Genomic DNA, 12,479 nt, shown 5'->3' with positions numbered 1-12,479 from the left:
TTTGCCCACTGCAAAAAAAAGCCTTGATTAAAGAAAAAACAAAGAGAGGGGCAGGTTTATAAGTCTATGGAAACTCTGTTATCCCTGCACATTAACGCCAAAAGCAACTAATTAAAACAGCATCAAAGTCAGATGTTTTATGAGTTCAGCCTCAGAAAGCCCTTGCAGGGGATGCCAGGGAATGCAGCTGCTGCAGCCAGTTGGAACGGAGGGAAAACACTGAGACAGGACCTGCAACTGCGACACTGCACCCTGATCCAAGCACCCCACCTGGGTAAACATCAGAGGCTGCTGCAGATAGCCTGGGACTGGCCAAGCGTGTTTGGTGAACTACAAAAACAACAAGGAGCCCGGTGGCACCTTAAAGACTAAGATTTATTTGGGCATAAGCTTTCGTGGGTAAAAAACCTCCCTTCTTCAGATGCATGCAAACTACAGACTTTGGGCAGGCTAGCAGAGCCCTGGCACCACCATCTTCAGATGTTCCGATTGACCTCCCCTCCCCCCCTACCTCCAGCACAACAGTACAGCCCCGCTCCTTCTGGGAGACAGTGTTACCCACTCAGTTTTCTCCCCATCCTTGGGGTAAATGCCCCTTTTCTCCATCCCCTACATTCCTGCCCTCCCCAGCTGCCATCTGAACCCCCTTTCTCCCATCCCACAGGTCCCTAGCATGTGCACTTTGAACCTCCTATTCCCCCCAGCTCCCAACAGGGCACCCACTCTTCCCTGCAGGTCCCCACCATGTGCAGTCAACAGCCTCTCTCATGCCATCCCCAGCTCCTCCCATGCACAATCTGCAATACAAGCGCTGAGCTAGAAAACATCAAAACTAAACTGGATTAAAAAACAGACATTTAAAGAAAATCTGGGCATGGGAATGGTTCCCTTTTGAGCCCTGCAAGTTGAACCAATTTTGAAATTTCAGGATTTTTTCTGGTTTTTGGACCAGCTCTATTCAGGACCTTTGGAATGACATGCTGTGTAATTATCAGACATCCCCACCACCACCTCCAAGGAGACAGACCATCCACTAGGTCTATTAAGGGCATCTTCTGTGAAGGAGCATCTCAGCACTTCAGGTACTGGTACCAACAACATCAGTGGCAAACCCTGCTAGGAAGTATAGGAGGGTGAATGGCAAGAAGAGAGAGAAAACCAGAGGCGAGGAAGGTTGGTTTATGCCCACGGCACTGGACTGGGATTGAAGTGAACTGGGTTTAGTTCCCAGCTCTGGCACAGATTCCCTGAGCTAGTCACTTGGGGCACGTCTACATTGCATTTGTAAGTGGGATGGCAGCAGGCGTAGACCTACCCATGTAGCTTTGATCTAGTAGCACAACAGCAGTAAAGCCGCAGCACAGTAGGCTCACAAGCCAGTCTGGGATTCTGGACAAGCCAATTACTCAGCCAGCTAGCCCATATTGAAGCCTGGGCTGCCAGATCTTCATTGGGCCAGAAGTGTCTCTTGCTTATGTGTTTGGGGCCCAGTGCACTGGGTGCTGTGCAATCTCCCTTGAAGCCTCAAGGTACTCCTGTATTAGAAATATCAGGCTGGGGCGTGGTCTATGGGGAAGGAAATCCTTCCCCCAGTCCAGGAATTCCCAAAGCCAGAGGAGAGTGCATTCATTGTATTTAAATGGCAATTTCCTGTCATTGGTCCTGGGATCTCTGTTCTATTACTTGGAGTTACCTTTGAATCCCCAGCAGGGGAAACTCACCAAGCAGGTACCAATCCCTTGCCACTCTGCTCCCTCCCACGTGGCTTCTCGTGCCTAAATATAAAAACAACCTTGAGGGCTTTGTTGATGCAGCAGGTAACAAGTTCGGTCAGAGCGGCTAGATCCGCCCAGGGCAGAGAATCAGCAAAGCTGGGCCACTGTGTTAGTTCTCCTCCTCTGCAACCTGCGAGGAGATTTAGCCCCAGTTTCCTTTATCTGAACCTGCCCCCTGCAGCTAACAGTCCTAGGGCTAGGTAGGTACACAGAAGAGCGGAGGGAAGCCTTCCCCGGCTGGGAGGAGCAGCATCTGTCCAGACATGCTGCAGTCCTGGCTGGCCCTTCCCAGGGCTGTGTACAAGAGACAGGAGACATGAGAGTAGAAGGAAGAGAGAACGTGGAGGAAGGACAGATGGGTGCAGAGGAAATCACACAAAATGGAGCAACAGGGAGTGGAAGAACATCACTGGCATCGCTGGGCAAGCCTGCTGGGGGATGTCGTTACAAAACAGAAGCTCCCCAATGCTGCCAAGACCAGCTCAGTAAATGGGATGTAATCATCTCCCCTAATAGCATTCCAGCTATGGAGAGCCTGGGGCTGGAGCATGGATGAGAAACACTGTTAGGCCCACTTATGCAACGTTAACCAGAGAACTCATGTTGTACTGGGGCCTCCCAGACATCTTATTTTGCAGTTGACCGGCCTAAAGAGAAACAGCCTTGTGGAGCTCAGGGGAGCAAAAGGAAAATGGGGTCAAAGAAGCTTTGCTCCCCCAAACCTGCCTCCTACTAAAGCAGACACAGGTCTTATCTATGCTCAGGGATAACCCTGAGCCAGCAACTGGTGTCTATGCAACAGTACTGACCCTTAGCGCAGATTAAGGCATTCAGGGGGGCTTTATGAGTAACAATTTCTGACTAGTCCACTCAGTGCAAACCCTGGCACATCCTCATCAGCACTTTGGGCCCCCTGCTACACTGATGGCTGAGTTGAGGATATTGCTCGTGCAGAAAGGCCCTACCTAGGAGACAGCAGGATTAGATGCAGCCAGTCCATACGTCTCCTCTAAACGTGTCCCCATTCCAGGTCCCCAGAGAGATGTACAGCACCCCCTTCCCACCGCTCATTCAGATGCAAGGTGAGCAGTGGGAGGAGGAAAAGGCAGACACTGGAGAAACCAAACAGGCCTAGCCCCGGCTATATTTCCCCACTACTGTCACCACCACGTCAGCCCCACCTGTGACTGCAGCACTGGGGGACATGCCAGTATACAGTATGCTAGCAGCTGCTGGTGCACTGGCCACCTGCTCCATGTGGGTTGGACGGCAGAGTTACTACAAGTTACACTACACGAGTACCACTTTTGGAATCAGGCCCCTAAGGGGCTAGGTGCTTTGTAGACAAGGGACAGACAATAGACCCTGCCCCCCTGAGTCAAGCTATCCAAAACAGGCAGGGGTGGGTGGGAGGACAAGGTAGGCACAGAATGGGGTGACCAGATGTCCTGATTTTGTAGGGACAGTCCTGCCTATTATCCCCCACCCCCTCCTGATTTTTCACGTTTGCTACCTGGTTACTCTAGAACAGAGCCATTAGGATGCCTGCAGCTGCTCCTGTGCATGGGGCTAGGCCAACAGAAAACGTGGAGAAGGCTCATCTAGTGCAGGCAGCCCTGCAGCCTAGGGCCTCTGGGAACTGCACTCCTGGGGAGGAAGAGTAGGAGCGAGCTCCATTCACAGCAGCTGCTCCACCCAGCTTCTTCCTAACTAGAGGACAATAGCGCAGTCCCTCCCTGCCTTCTCCTGCATGCTGGCTTCGCTCTCCTCTGCTGCAGCTACAGGAGTCCTTTCTCCACTCAAATCTCCCTCTGCCTTTGCCAGTGGGAGAGCTAGTGTAGAACAGGCACTGGAGCTTCAGCCACCTGCTTGATGCCAGTCTCGAGGACCCAGTGATTAATGTGCTGCTGGGCGCCAGCGGCCTGTCTGCACTAGGACTCCCAATACTGCCACAAGAATAGCCCTGGTGGGACCTTTGGGTTGCCTGGGACAGACAAGTCCCTGGGCATGCTGACAACAGGCAGATCTGCAGCCAGACACCTGGATTTACAGACTAAGAGGGCAGGGAATTCCCACTTGAAAGGACGCATGCTTAGTCTGGAGTGGGAAGGGGAGATATGTCTGGCTCTCAGTATCACCAAGTAACCCTCGCCCCTTCCTGCTGCCATCAAAGGCCCTCCTCTAATCTCCTCCCACCCCCACTCCTTTCCCCAGCAATGCTCCCAGCAGGGGTATTAGTGCAGATCTAGCCAGACTGGTGCCCATGTCACAACACTGCAGCATCAGCAGGGTCATCACTGGCTGAACAGATTGGACATGGAACTCCCATCTGCCCCAGGGAGAGAGGCAGGGCCTCCAGCTCAGAGCCCAGGGGATGCTCACCCTGCCACTGCTCCACGGATGCAGAGGACTGATCTCCAAAGTGGTCAGTCTGCTGCCTCTCACCACTCCACCCAGAGTGCAGCAGCCTGGCAGGGCATTTCCCTGCTCAGTTCTGGGCAGTCATGCCAGGAGCATGCCCTGCACAGACAGCAAAAGTCCCCTTCCCCACCAGACACAGATTGGGCACCTTTCATGCCAACCCTGGCACAGCTGAGCTGTTCACTTGCTGGGAATCCAAGAAGAGGGTTCCTCTACCTGCCAAAAACCAATACCTAGAAACCATGGTGACAGGTGCCCTATGGAGAACTCAGCAAGGGTCAAGGGGCATCACAACCGGTTTCAAGAAAGGCTCTGAGGTTGTCGGACACTCTACAGGAGCAGAGAGGAGTCCCTACACACAGCCTCCAAGAAGCCAGCAGCAGACCAAGAAAGAAACCCACAATCACCCCCCAAGCCAAGACCCAGAGATGGTGCAGTCCTGCCCCCACCCCGACCCCAAACCCAAATCATCCCTTTCCTGCATCTTATCTTGCAATTCCCTGGTGGGGAGTCACCAGCAGCCAGGTCAGAGGTCACAGCAGCATCTCATTGGTCGCTGGCACTGGAAGGGAGTTTCATGCCACTGCTTCTGACTGGGATGTGAGGGCAGCAAGGTTGTCGGCGTCTCTCATTCAATATTTAGGTGCATTTCAGTGCTCAGAGAAGTGAAGGATTGAGGGCACTGATTGGATCCAGGCAGAGCAGAGGCAGACTGCAAAATACTGCCACCACACCCAATTCCTGCCCTGCTCTTCCAGTCCTCCTGCCTGGCTGTGCTGAGGGGCTGCCATCCTGACCCTCCACCCCATTCATATTCCAGCCCTGGGCTCCCCACAATACTTGGCCGACGCATCTTGAGCCTGACCCAGTTCTCCCACACTGCTGTTCCAACCCCAGGCTCCCCACGCCCCTCAAGCCTGACTTGCAACCCTCCCTGCTATTCCAGTCTCAAGCTCTGGTGATCTACCTCAATCCCAGCCTGTAGCCCCACTCACCCACTGCAATTCCTCTCCGTCACTGACTCTTGACAATCATGGTGTACGCTAATGCGGTGTGTTGCACTGCAGACAAAAATCCCATCGACTTTACCAAACTAATGTTGTTTATGATCTAAGCCCCATTCAAGCCCAGGGCCCCAGAGATACAAGGACAATAACCCATTGTACCAGCTCCCACGCCCTTCCCCTTTACTTTCAGTTCTGGTCTGAATTTGCCTCTGCCAAGCAGGGAGGGACCACCCAGATTTCAACCTCCCCCACAGAAGCTCCCTCTAATTCTTTGAGCTGCAGGGAGACCCTCAGCATCACCCTCAAGTGAAAATCAAGGGTTGGGGCAGGTTAGTGAGCCTGTGAACTGAGCACAAGGGGCCTTGCTCCTGCTGCACATTCCTCCCAGCTGTGTAACAAGAAGAACCACTCCACAAAGCATGCAGATTCAAACCAGATGCTCAGTGTGACAGAAGAATGCTCCAAACCTACAGAGCACAGGACCAAGAAGCAAAAAGGGTGCTGGGGGCAGAGAGGGGAGAGATAAGAGCCGGAAGAGTACTTATTCTCAGTCATTTGTCTGCCGGCCATGTGGGCTGCAATCCAGCTTTTCCTGCTGCTTTATTTGCTTATTTTTTTATTTTAATTTGATCTGACGGATGGGAAGAGACAGGAGGGAGGGAGCAATAGAGCCAGGCACAGCGTGGAGCAAACTGCGCCCATTTAGCGCTGCCAATGCACCACAATCCCACCCTGAAACACATCCTGCTAGTCCAGGACCGGCTCGTCCACCCACCCACCTGCATTTCTGCCCTGTGCTGCTCCAGCTGGGTTCTCCCAATACACTTGTGACATCCCTGCCTGTTCCAGAGCTGAGCGCTCACACAGCCCTACCAGGGCACCTCAAAGCTTGCTGCCTCGCAGCACACCTGATGCTCTTCCCTTCCCCCACTATTTCAGTCCTGGACTCCCACACAGCCCTGCCAAACAGTGCGCCTCAACCCCAACCTGCAGCCCCGGCCCCACAGCTATTTCAGCCCTTCCCCAACAGTGACCAGCAACAGTGCCACATGGCTCAGCATCACCCAGCCGAGAGATCGCGAGAACCTCTTCTCACCGGTGCCTGAAGCCAGACTGCTCAGGATCAGCACTCCAGAGGGGAAAGATGCACACTGCCCATCTCATGCCAGTCTAATGAATCTATCTATCCTGCAGCTGCATGCAGCCAGCCACCCCAGACCACCAGACAAGACATATGGGTGATCCCTCCTGAGCAACAGAGGGACATGGGGGAATCCAGATGGTGATGCTCCCTATGACCCCAAGGGCAGCCTAACAAGGTCAGGGAGACCCACCCAGACACCAAGCAGCAGGAGCCGGAGAGAGGTATATGACTGCAGCTCTCCCAAGGAGAAGTGTAGTAACAGATGGGAGTCTCCCCGGCTGGAGTTTTCTTCCTTCCCACCTGCCACGAGGCTGGCGGAGAGTCAACCAGGATTGCCTGGATGCTGCAGGCCAGGAGAGAGGCACCTTCAATTCCTTGCCCACCCACTCCAGCACAATGGATCAGTGGGGTCAGACTGCAGGGCTTGAACCCAGCCAGCCCAGGGGGCCCTGGAGCACCCTGCTGCAGGGGTGGGATCCTCTCATCGAGTGGCATAAAGGAGAGGTGTGCCCCCTGAAGCTCTGTCCATGTCCCACACCCCACCGGGAATAGTTTAGCTCTGCTGCCAGCATAGGCCCCATACTCTCTCCCTGTAGTCATTGCTGGTGTCCCCCTGGGATGGAACCCTGCCCATGGCCCCCTATTGGAGATCTGAGGGGAGCAAGGAAGAGGCAGCCCACCCTTCTGAAAGGAGAGCTAAGCCAGATCTTGGCACCTGTTGGAAATCAGGCTGAGCCAGTTCGGTGGCCTGAGCTGGCCTGTTCTGCCCCTCATCTCTGTACCCCACAGTGTGCAATTCCTCCTTGGCTTTGGAGGGATGGAGGCAGCAGCCTCTCCCTCCACCCATTCCATCCTGTCCTCATGCCTGTCATTCATTGCACCCCCAGGAGCCGCCCCCTCCCCCCAATGTCTCTTGCAAAGATGTGGGGCAACCTGCTGGCTCCTGGCTGAGCCCCCCTCCCATGACCTGTTTGTTCCTTAAAAGCATCCCCCATCCCACCTGCTGCGCCACAGCATGCCAGGCTGTGACACAGCAGGATCATGTGCGAGCAGGGAGGGCACCCCCTCCCCCACGCACACACATAGTGCCTCCAGCCATCTCCCTGATGAATGAACTCTGCAGTGGTGGAACCAGCTGACACCCTCCCTAGCAGCAGGAGAGCCCTGGGAGCACATGTTCCCAGCACAGCATCCCAGCCAGACCAGTGTCCTGTTGCTCCCCTTGCAAATCCCCCTATAGACTAGAAACTGGTGGGTCCCTTAGGGGGTGCAAAATGTTTCTCTGACCCCATCCCCCCCACACCCCACCAAATTAGCTGGCACTTTCCCCATCTGCCTGGCAGCCCTCCCAGTGGGTGGGGGTTAGGAGAGGCAGGGCAATGAGCTCCCCCCTTTCAGATGAAGCCAGGCTCAATGGTAGGGGTGACAGACCCGGCATTGTGCTCCCAACCAATAAAGCAGCATGTCACTGTGCTAGCGCCGAGGATGACGGACGGACGGACGGACCCCCCCCCCCCCACCCCTTATTTATATGCCATAGTGCCCAGAGGCCCCAGCGAGGCTCAGGCTTCCAGTGCACACAGCCAGATACAGCCCCTGTCCCAGGGAACTTGCAGTCTGCTCCAGCCAGGCAGGCACCCGCATGCAGGTACGCAGAATTCCACACTGCCTGTTTTACTGTCTAAGCTATCGGTTATGTCACAGGGGCAGGCTCGCTAGCTCCCAACACTCTTCCACCGCCCAGTTCTCCTTTGAGAAATCTTCCACGCCGGCCTGGATTCAGCTCCACTACCACCTCCCTGCCCTCTTCAGTGAGAGGCTCTTAGTGCAAGACACATTGGCGGGTAGAAGGAAGGAAGGTAGAAAAAATGTGAGGATGAAAAATGCACGAGAAAATACTGCTGCATCACCTGATCAGATCTGAGTCCAGGGAGCCGGGGGAAAGTTCCCCCCAACCTGCGAAAAACCAAAGTCATCAGGACCAGAGGCTTCTGCCTTATGGGCCCCAGCCCCCCTCCATAAAACTGAAAGTTCCCCTGATCCTAGGTGCTAGGGGTGCTCCCACACACCCTGACTTGAAGCGGTTTGCGGTTTCTATTATATCCAGGGTTTACAGTTGGGTTCAATGGCTCTCAGGCCCCCCTCTATGAAAATTGTCCCAGTCCCCCGCGTCTGATAAAGACGTCAACCAACCCAGCCAGTAACCAGCCCTGTCACCCTCCTAAGCCTGATTAAACACATACCAGCACAACACTTTCCATTCTTACAAATATTCCTTCCTCGCTCCCCGGATATCTTCTCCTAGAAGCCCTCCCCCTCCCCCCCAGACAACAGTGCTTTTCTCTCGGTTTTAGAGCCAGCTCCACTTAAGGGAACTCCCTGAATTTTCCACAGTTAATTATAACTTGCAAACTCCGAAGGGCTCCCAGGGGCTGTTTTTGCAAGCATGGCAGGGCGAGTCACCGGCTTGGATTTCCGTGGAGAAAGGAATTCCTCCTCCTCCCCAAAAAAAGCTGTTCGTGCTGCTGCAACCAGCGCTTTGAGAGAGCTGAGACAGACACACAACTCTGCTTTCCAGCCTCCCCGGGTGACAGTCTCTCTTCTGCCTCCTTTCGCTCTATGGACAACTAGCACCAGAGCAGACAGAAACAGACACGGAAAATATGTTTGCAACAGTTTTCCATTCTGTGCCTGTTCCTCAGCCAGAGAGGAAGCCAGGCAGCCACCTTCCCCCTACCCCCAAAGAGAGAAATCCCATCCCCTGCCCCTGCGTGGAACAGCAGCTCTGTGCATGGTGGCAGGGGACTGGCAGAGGCTAAAGGCTGTCAGCACAACAGGAAAAACCACTTACCGTGCTCCTGGGAGGCGAGGTTCCTCCAGCCCGAGGATTACCGCCCGCCCCGCTGCTTCAAGTTGGGGCGCTTCTGTCTGGCGAAGAGCAGGCTGCGGGCGGGGGCAGCGGCCATGCAATGGCTTTGCACGACTGAATCAATTCATAGGCTGCGGCTGCTCTCGCTGCTTTCCCTCCGCCTCCAGTAATCCAGCCTTCCACGGGCGGGGAAACCCCCCTGGATTGCCATGGACGGGAAGGGGTTAAAAAAATCCCCAAACTCCTGGATTTGCTTTTCCACCCCCTGCCCTTCCTTTTCCACTCCCCCTCTGCGCTTGATTGTGCTCTTCCCAAAGTTTGGAGGGAAGCAGGAAGCTGGAAAGAGACCAATGTCCTTTAACGCTGAAGGTCTTTAAGAAGAAAACAACAACAAAAAAAAGCAGCAAGCCCACAGCGCTCTCTGCACCGAAGCTAATCAGCAGATGGGGGGGAGGCTTGGATTTGTTTTTTCTCTTCTCCCTCGCCCTCTCTTCTCCCCGTTTTCAGAGCCAGCCCTTTGCAAACTGAGCGAGTCCTGCACGAGCAGCGCTCGCTTAAGAAAATGCTTGTCATGGCAACGCTGCTGCCTAGCCCAGCCAGCCTCACCCCATCCCAGAGAGGAGGAGGAAGTCTCTTAAGGTGGCTTCACAAGACACAGTTCCAGCCCCGCTGCTGCTGGTTCTCGGCTTTGCTTTTTTAAGGGGGAGAGGCAAAAGGCAGATCTCCCTTCTCCTAGAGCCCCCCCCCCAACCCCACCCCTTTAATAGATCCATGTGTGCTTCTGAGCAGGAAACCGGTGGGGAGATCAGTGCTGGGAGAGGGTTGTGGGGTTTACGGTAGGGCTGGGTGTTGCAGAAAGCTTTCTTAATCTTTAACGGGGGACACACGCTACACTGCTCATTTCTTCCCTGCCATCTCTTGCCAGGCCTCCTATCTTTACAAACTCAGTGAAAGCAGGAGAAAAATGGATGCACCCTGTCAGTTTACTGAAAAACATTAAAAAGCCATTTCTACCTAATTTTCCCTGGGTTAGTAAATATTCCATTATGAATCATGGTAGCCGGCCCCTGCCCAGGGGTTCACCCATGTGGATTAGATATCAGGACTGGAGCCTGGAGTAGTAAAATGGGAAGAAATTAAGCATCTGGGGCCCCGAGCCTGCCATGACATTAGTGCAGGGGAGCTTTGCCTGTACAGAGGTCATTGCAAGATAGGGGGTATAGTTTGTTATTGGTGATGGTTTGGGTTGTGTTTTCACTCAGGTTGGACAGTGAAAAGTAGGCTGATCAGTTTCACTTTTTTCTAGTCGGTTTCACTCTTGAGATTTCATGCCCCAGCCAAAAAATTGAGTTGCAAACCGTAAGAGACGAGTAGTCCAAAATGTATATACCAAATCCTCCTGCTTCCTTGTAAAGCAAGAACTAATTATGGAGACGATCCTGTTGATCTGAAGACTGCTCCATGCAAAATAATAAATTCATACCGGAGAACAGCCAATGTAATGCCAATTTTTAAAAGAGGCTCCAGAGTCAATCTTGGAAGTTACAGGCTGGAAAATCTAACTTCATTACTAGGCAAATTGGTTCAAACTATAGTCCAGAACAGAATTATCAGACATAGATGAACACAATATGTTGGGGAAGAGTCAACATGGCTTTTGTAAAGGGAAATCATGCCTCACCAATCTATTACCATTCTCTGAGAGTGTCAAGCAGCATGTGGATAAGTGTGACCCAGTTGATAGTGTACTTGAACTTTCAGAAAGTCTTTAACAAGATTCCACACCAATAGCACTTAAGCTAACTAAGCAGTCATGGGATAAGAGGAAAGCTCCTCTTATAGGTAAGTAACTGGTTAAAAATAGGAAACAATAGGAATAAATGGTCAGTTTTCACAATGGAGAGAGGTAAATAGCAGGGTCCCCCAAGGATCTACCCAGGACCCAGGGGGAAAACAATAAGGTGGCAAAGTTTGCAGAGGATACAAAATAATTCAAGACTTCTAAAGGGATCTCACAAAAGAGTGACAAAACAGATTAAATATAATTTTGATAAGAGCAAAGTAGTGTACACTGGAAAACATAATTCCAACTGAACATACAAAATGATGGGTTCTAAACTAGCTGCTTCCATCCTTTAAATAGTCAATGCAGGGTGGATTTGATTTTAATCACTAGTCAGGAAGACTTGATTTAATCATGGTTTTCTACATAAAAGTGCATTCTTGTTGGTTGTTATAACCTTAATGCATATTCTTCACAACTCAGAGATAGATGTAGGTTTCATTTTTAGAAGGTACATGCTATACATTTTTAAACAGTGATTTATTTTGAAAACTGTTCAGGTTAGTTTTACAGCTATATCAGAAAATGAACGATTGTTTGGTTATTTCATTTACCAAAGGTAATTGAAGCAGATATTTATGAAGTCATTGGGAGGTGAACTATCTCCAGTTCGACAGGTTAATCATTAATATTTGGAGGATTTTCTTGCCATGTTGTATTAGGAGGAGAACATCACCAGACAAATATTTAAATTGTTTTATTTGACTAAAACAACAATGTTAAGTATTCTGGATTGTTTTCAGGGCCGGCTCCAGGGTTTTTGCCGCCCCAAGCAGCAAAAAAAAAAAAAAAAAAGCTGCGATCGGCGGCAGTTCCACCGCGCTGCTTCATTCTTCGGCGGCAATTCAGTGGCAGGTCCTTCCCTCCGAGAGGGACCAAGGGACCCGCCGCCAAATTGCCACCGAAGAGCCGGATGTGCTGCCCCTTCCCCTTGGCCGCCCCAAGCACCTGCTTGCTGAGCTGGTGCCTGGAGCCGGCCCTGATTGTTTTCTTCAAAAGCAAACATTCTTCTTCGAGTGTTTGCTCATATCCATTCCATGTAGGTGTGTGCACGCCGCGTGCACATTCGTCGGAGACTTTTACCCTAGCAACTCAGTGGGTCGGCTGGGCGCCCCCTGGAGTGGCGCCACCATGGCCGCGGATATATACCCCAGCCGACCCACCCACTCCTCAGTTCCTTCTTACCACCCGTGTCGGTCATTGGAACTGTGGAGTGCAGCGTAGCTGACCTCCACCTCCCTAGCATTCTCTCAATTTTCTATTCTATTTGTGTATATAGTTCTCTAAGTTGTTAATTTAGATAGTGTAGTTAGTTCTAGTTGATTAGTTAGAGTTTAGTTAGTTAGTCGGGTTCTGGGCTTAGGCCCTTCCCGCCCCGGGGCCGGAGCTCATGCCCGGCTCCCCGGGATTCAAGCCGTGC

General features: G+C 52.4%; 1 protein-coding gene across 4 annotated transcripts in view; it reads right to left on the bottom strand.

Annotated features, from left to right (window-relative positions):
- ATP2B4 (ATPase plasma membrane Ca2+ transporting 4) overlaps positions 1-9,815 on the bottom strand; it is a 105,518-nt gene extending 95,703 nt beyond the window's left edge. For 2 of the 4 annotated variants that reach the window (XM_039538710.1, XM_039538709.1), the window contains exon 1: positions 9,199-9,815. The gene's annotated coding sequence lies outside the window, so the exon portion shown is untranslated. Of the gene's footprint in view, positions 1-8,257; positions 8,281-9,198 lie in introns of those variants that run through there. The other 2 variants (XM_039538705.1, XM_039538708.1) reach the window with 2 other exon arrangements.
- Between the last annotated feature and the right edge of the window lie 2,664 nt (positions 9,816-12,479).

The sequence above is a fragment of the Mauremys reevesii genome, linkage group 4 (assembly GCF_016161935.1).
Source record: "Mauremys reevesii isolate NIE-2019 linkage group 4, ASM1616193v1, whole genome shotgun sequence".
Lineage (NCBI taxonomy): Eukaryota > Metazoa > Chordata > Testudines > Geoemydidae > Mauremys > Mauremys reevesii.
This window is presented reverse-complemented; position numbering and strand designations above follow the sequence as displayed.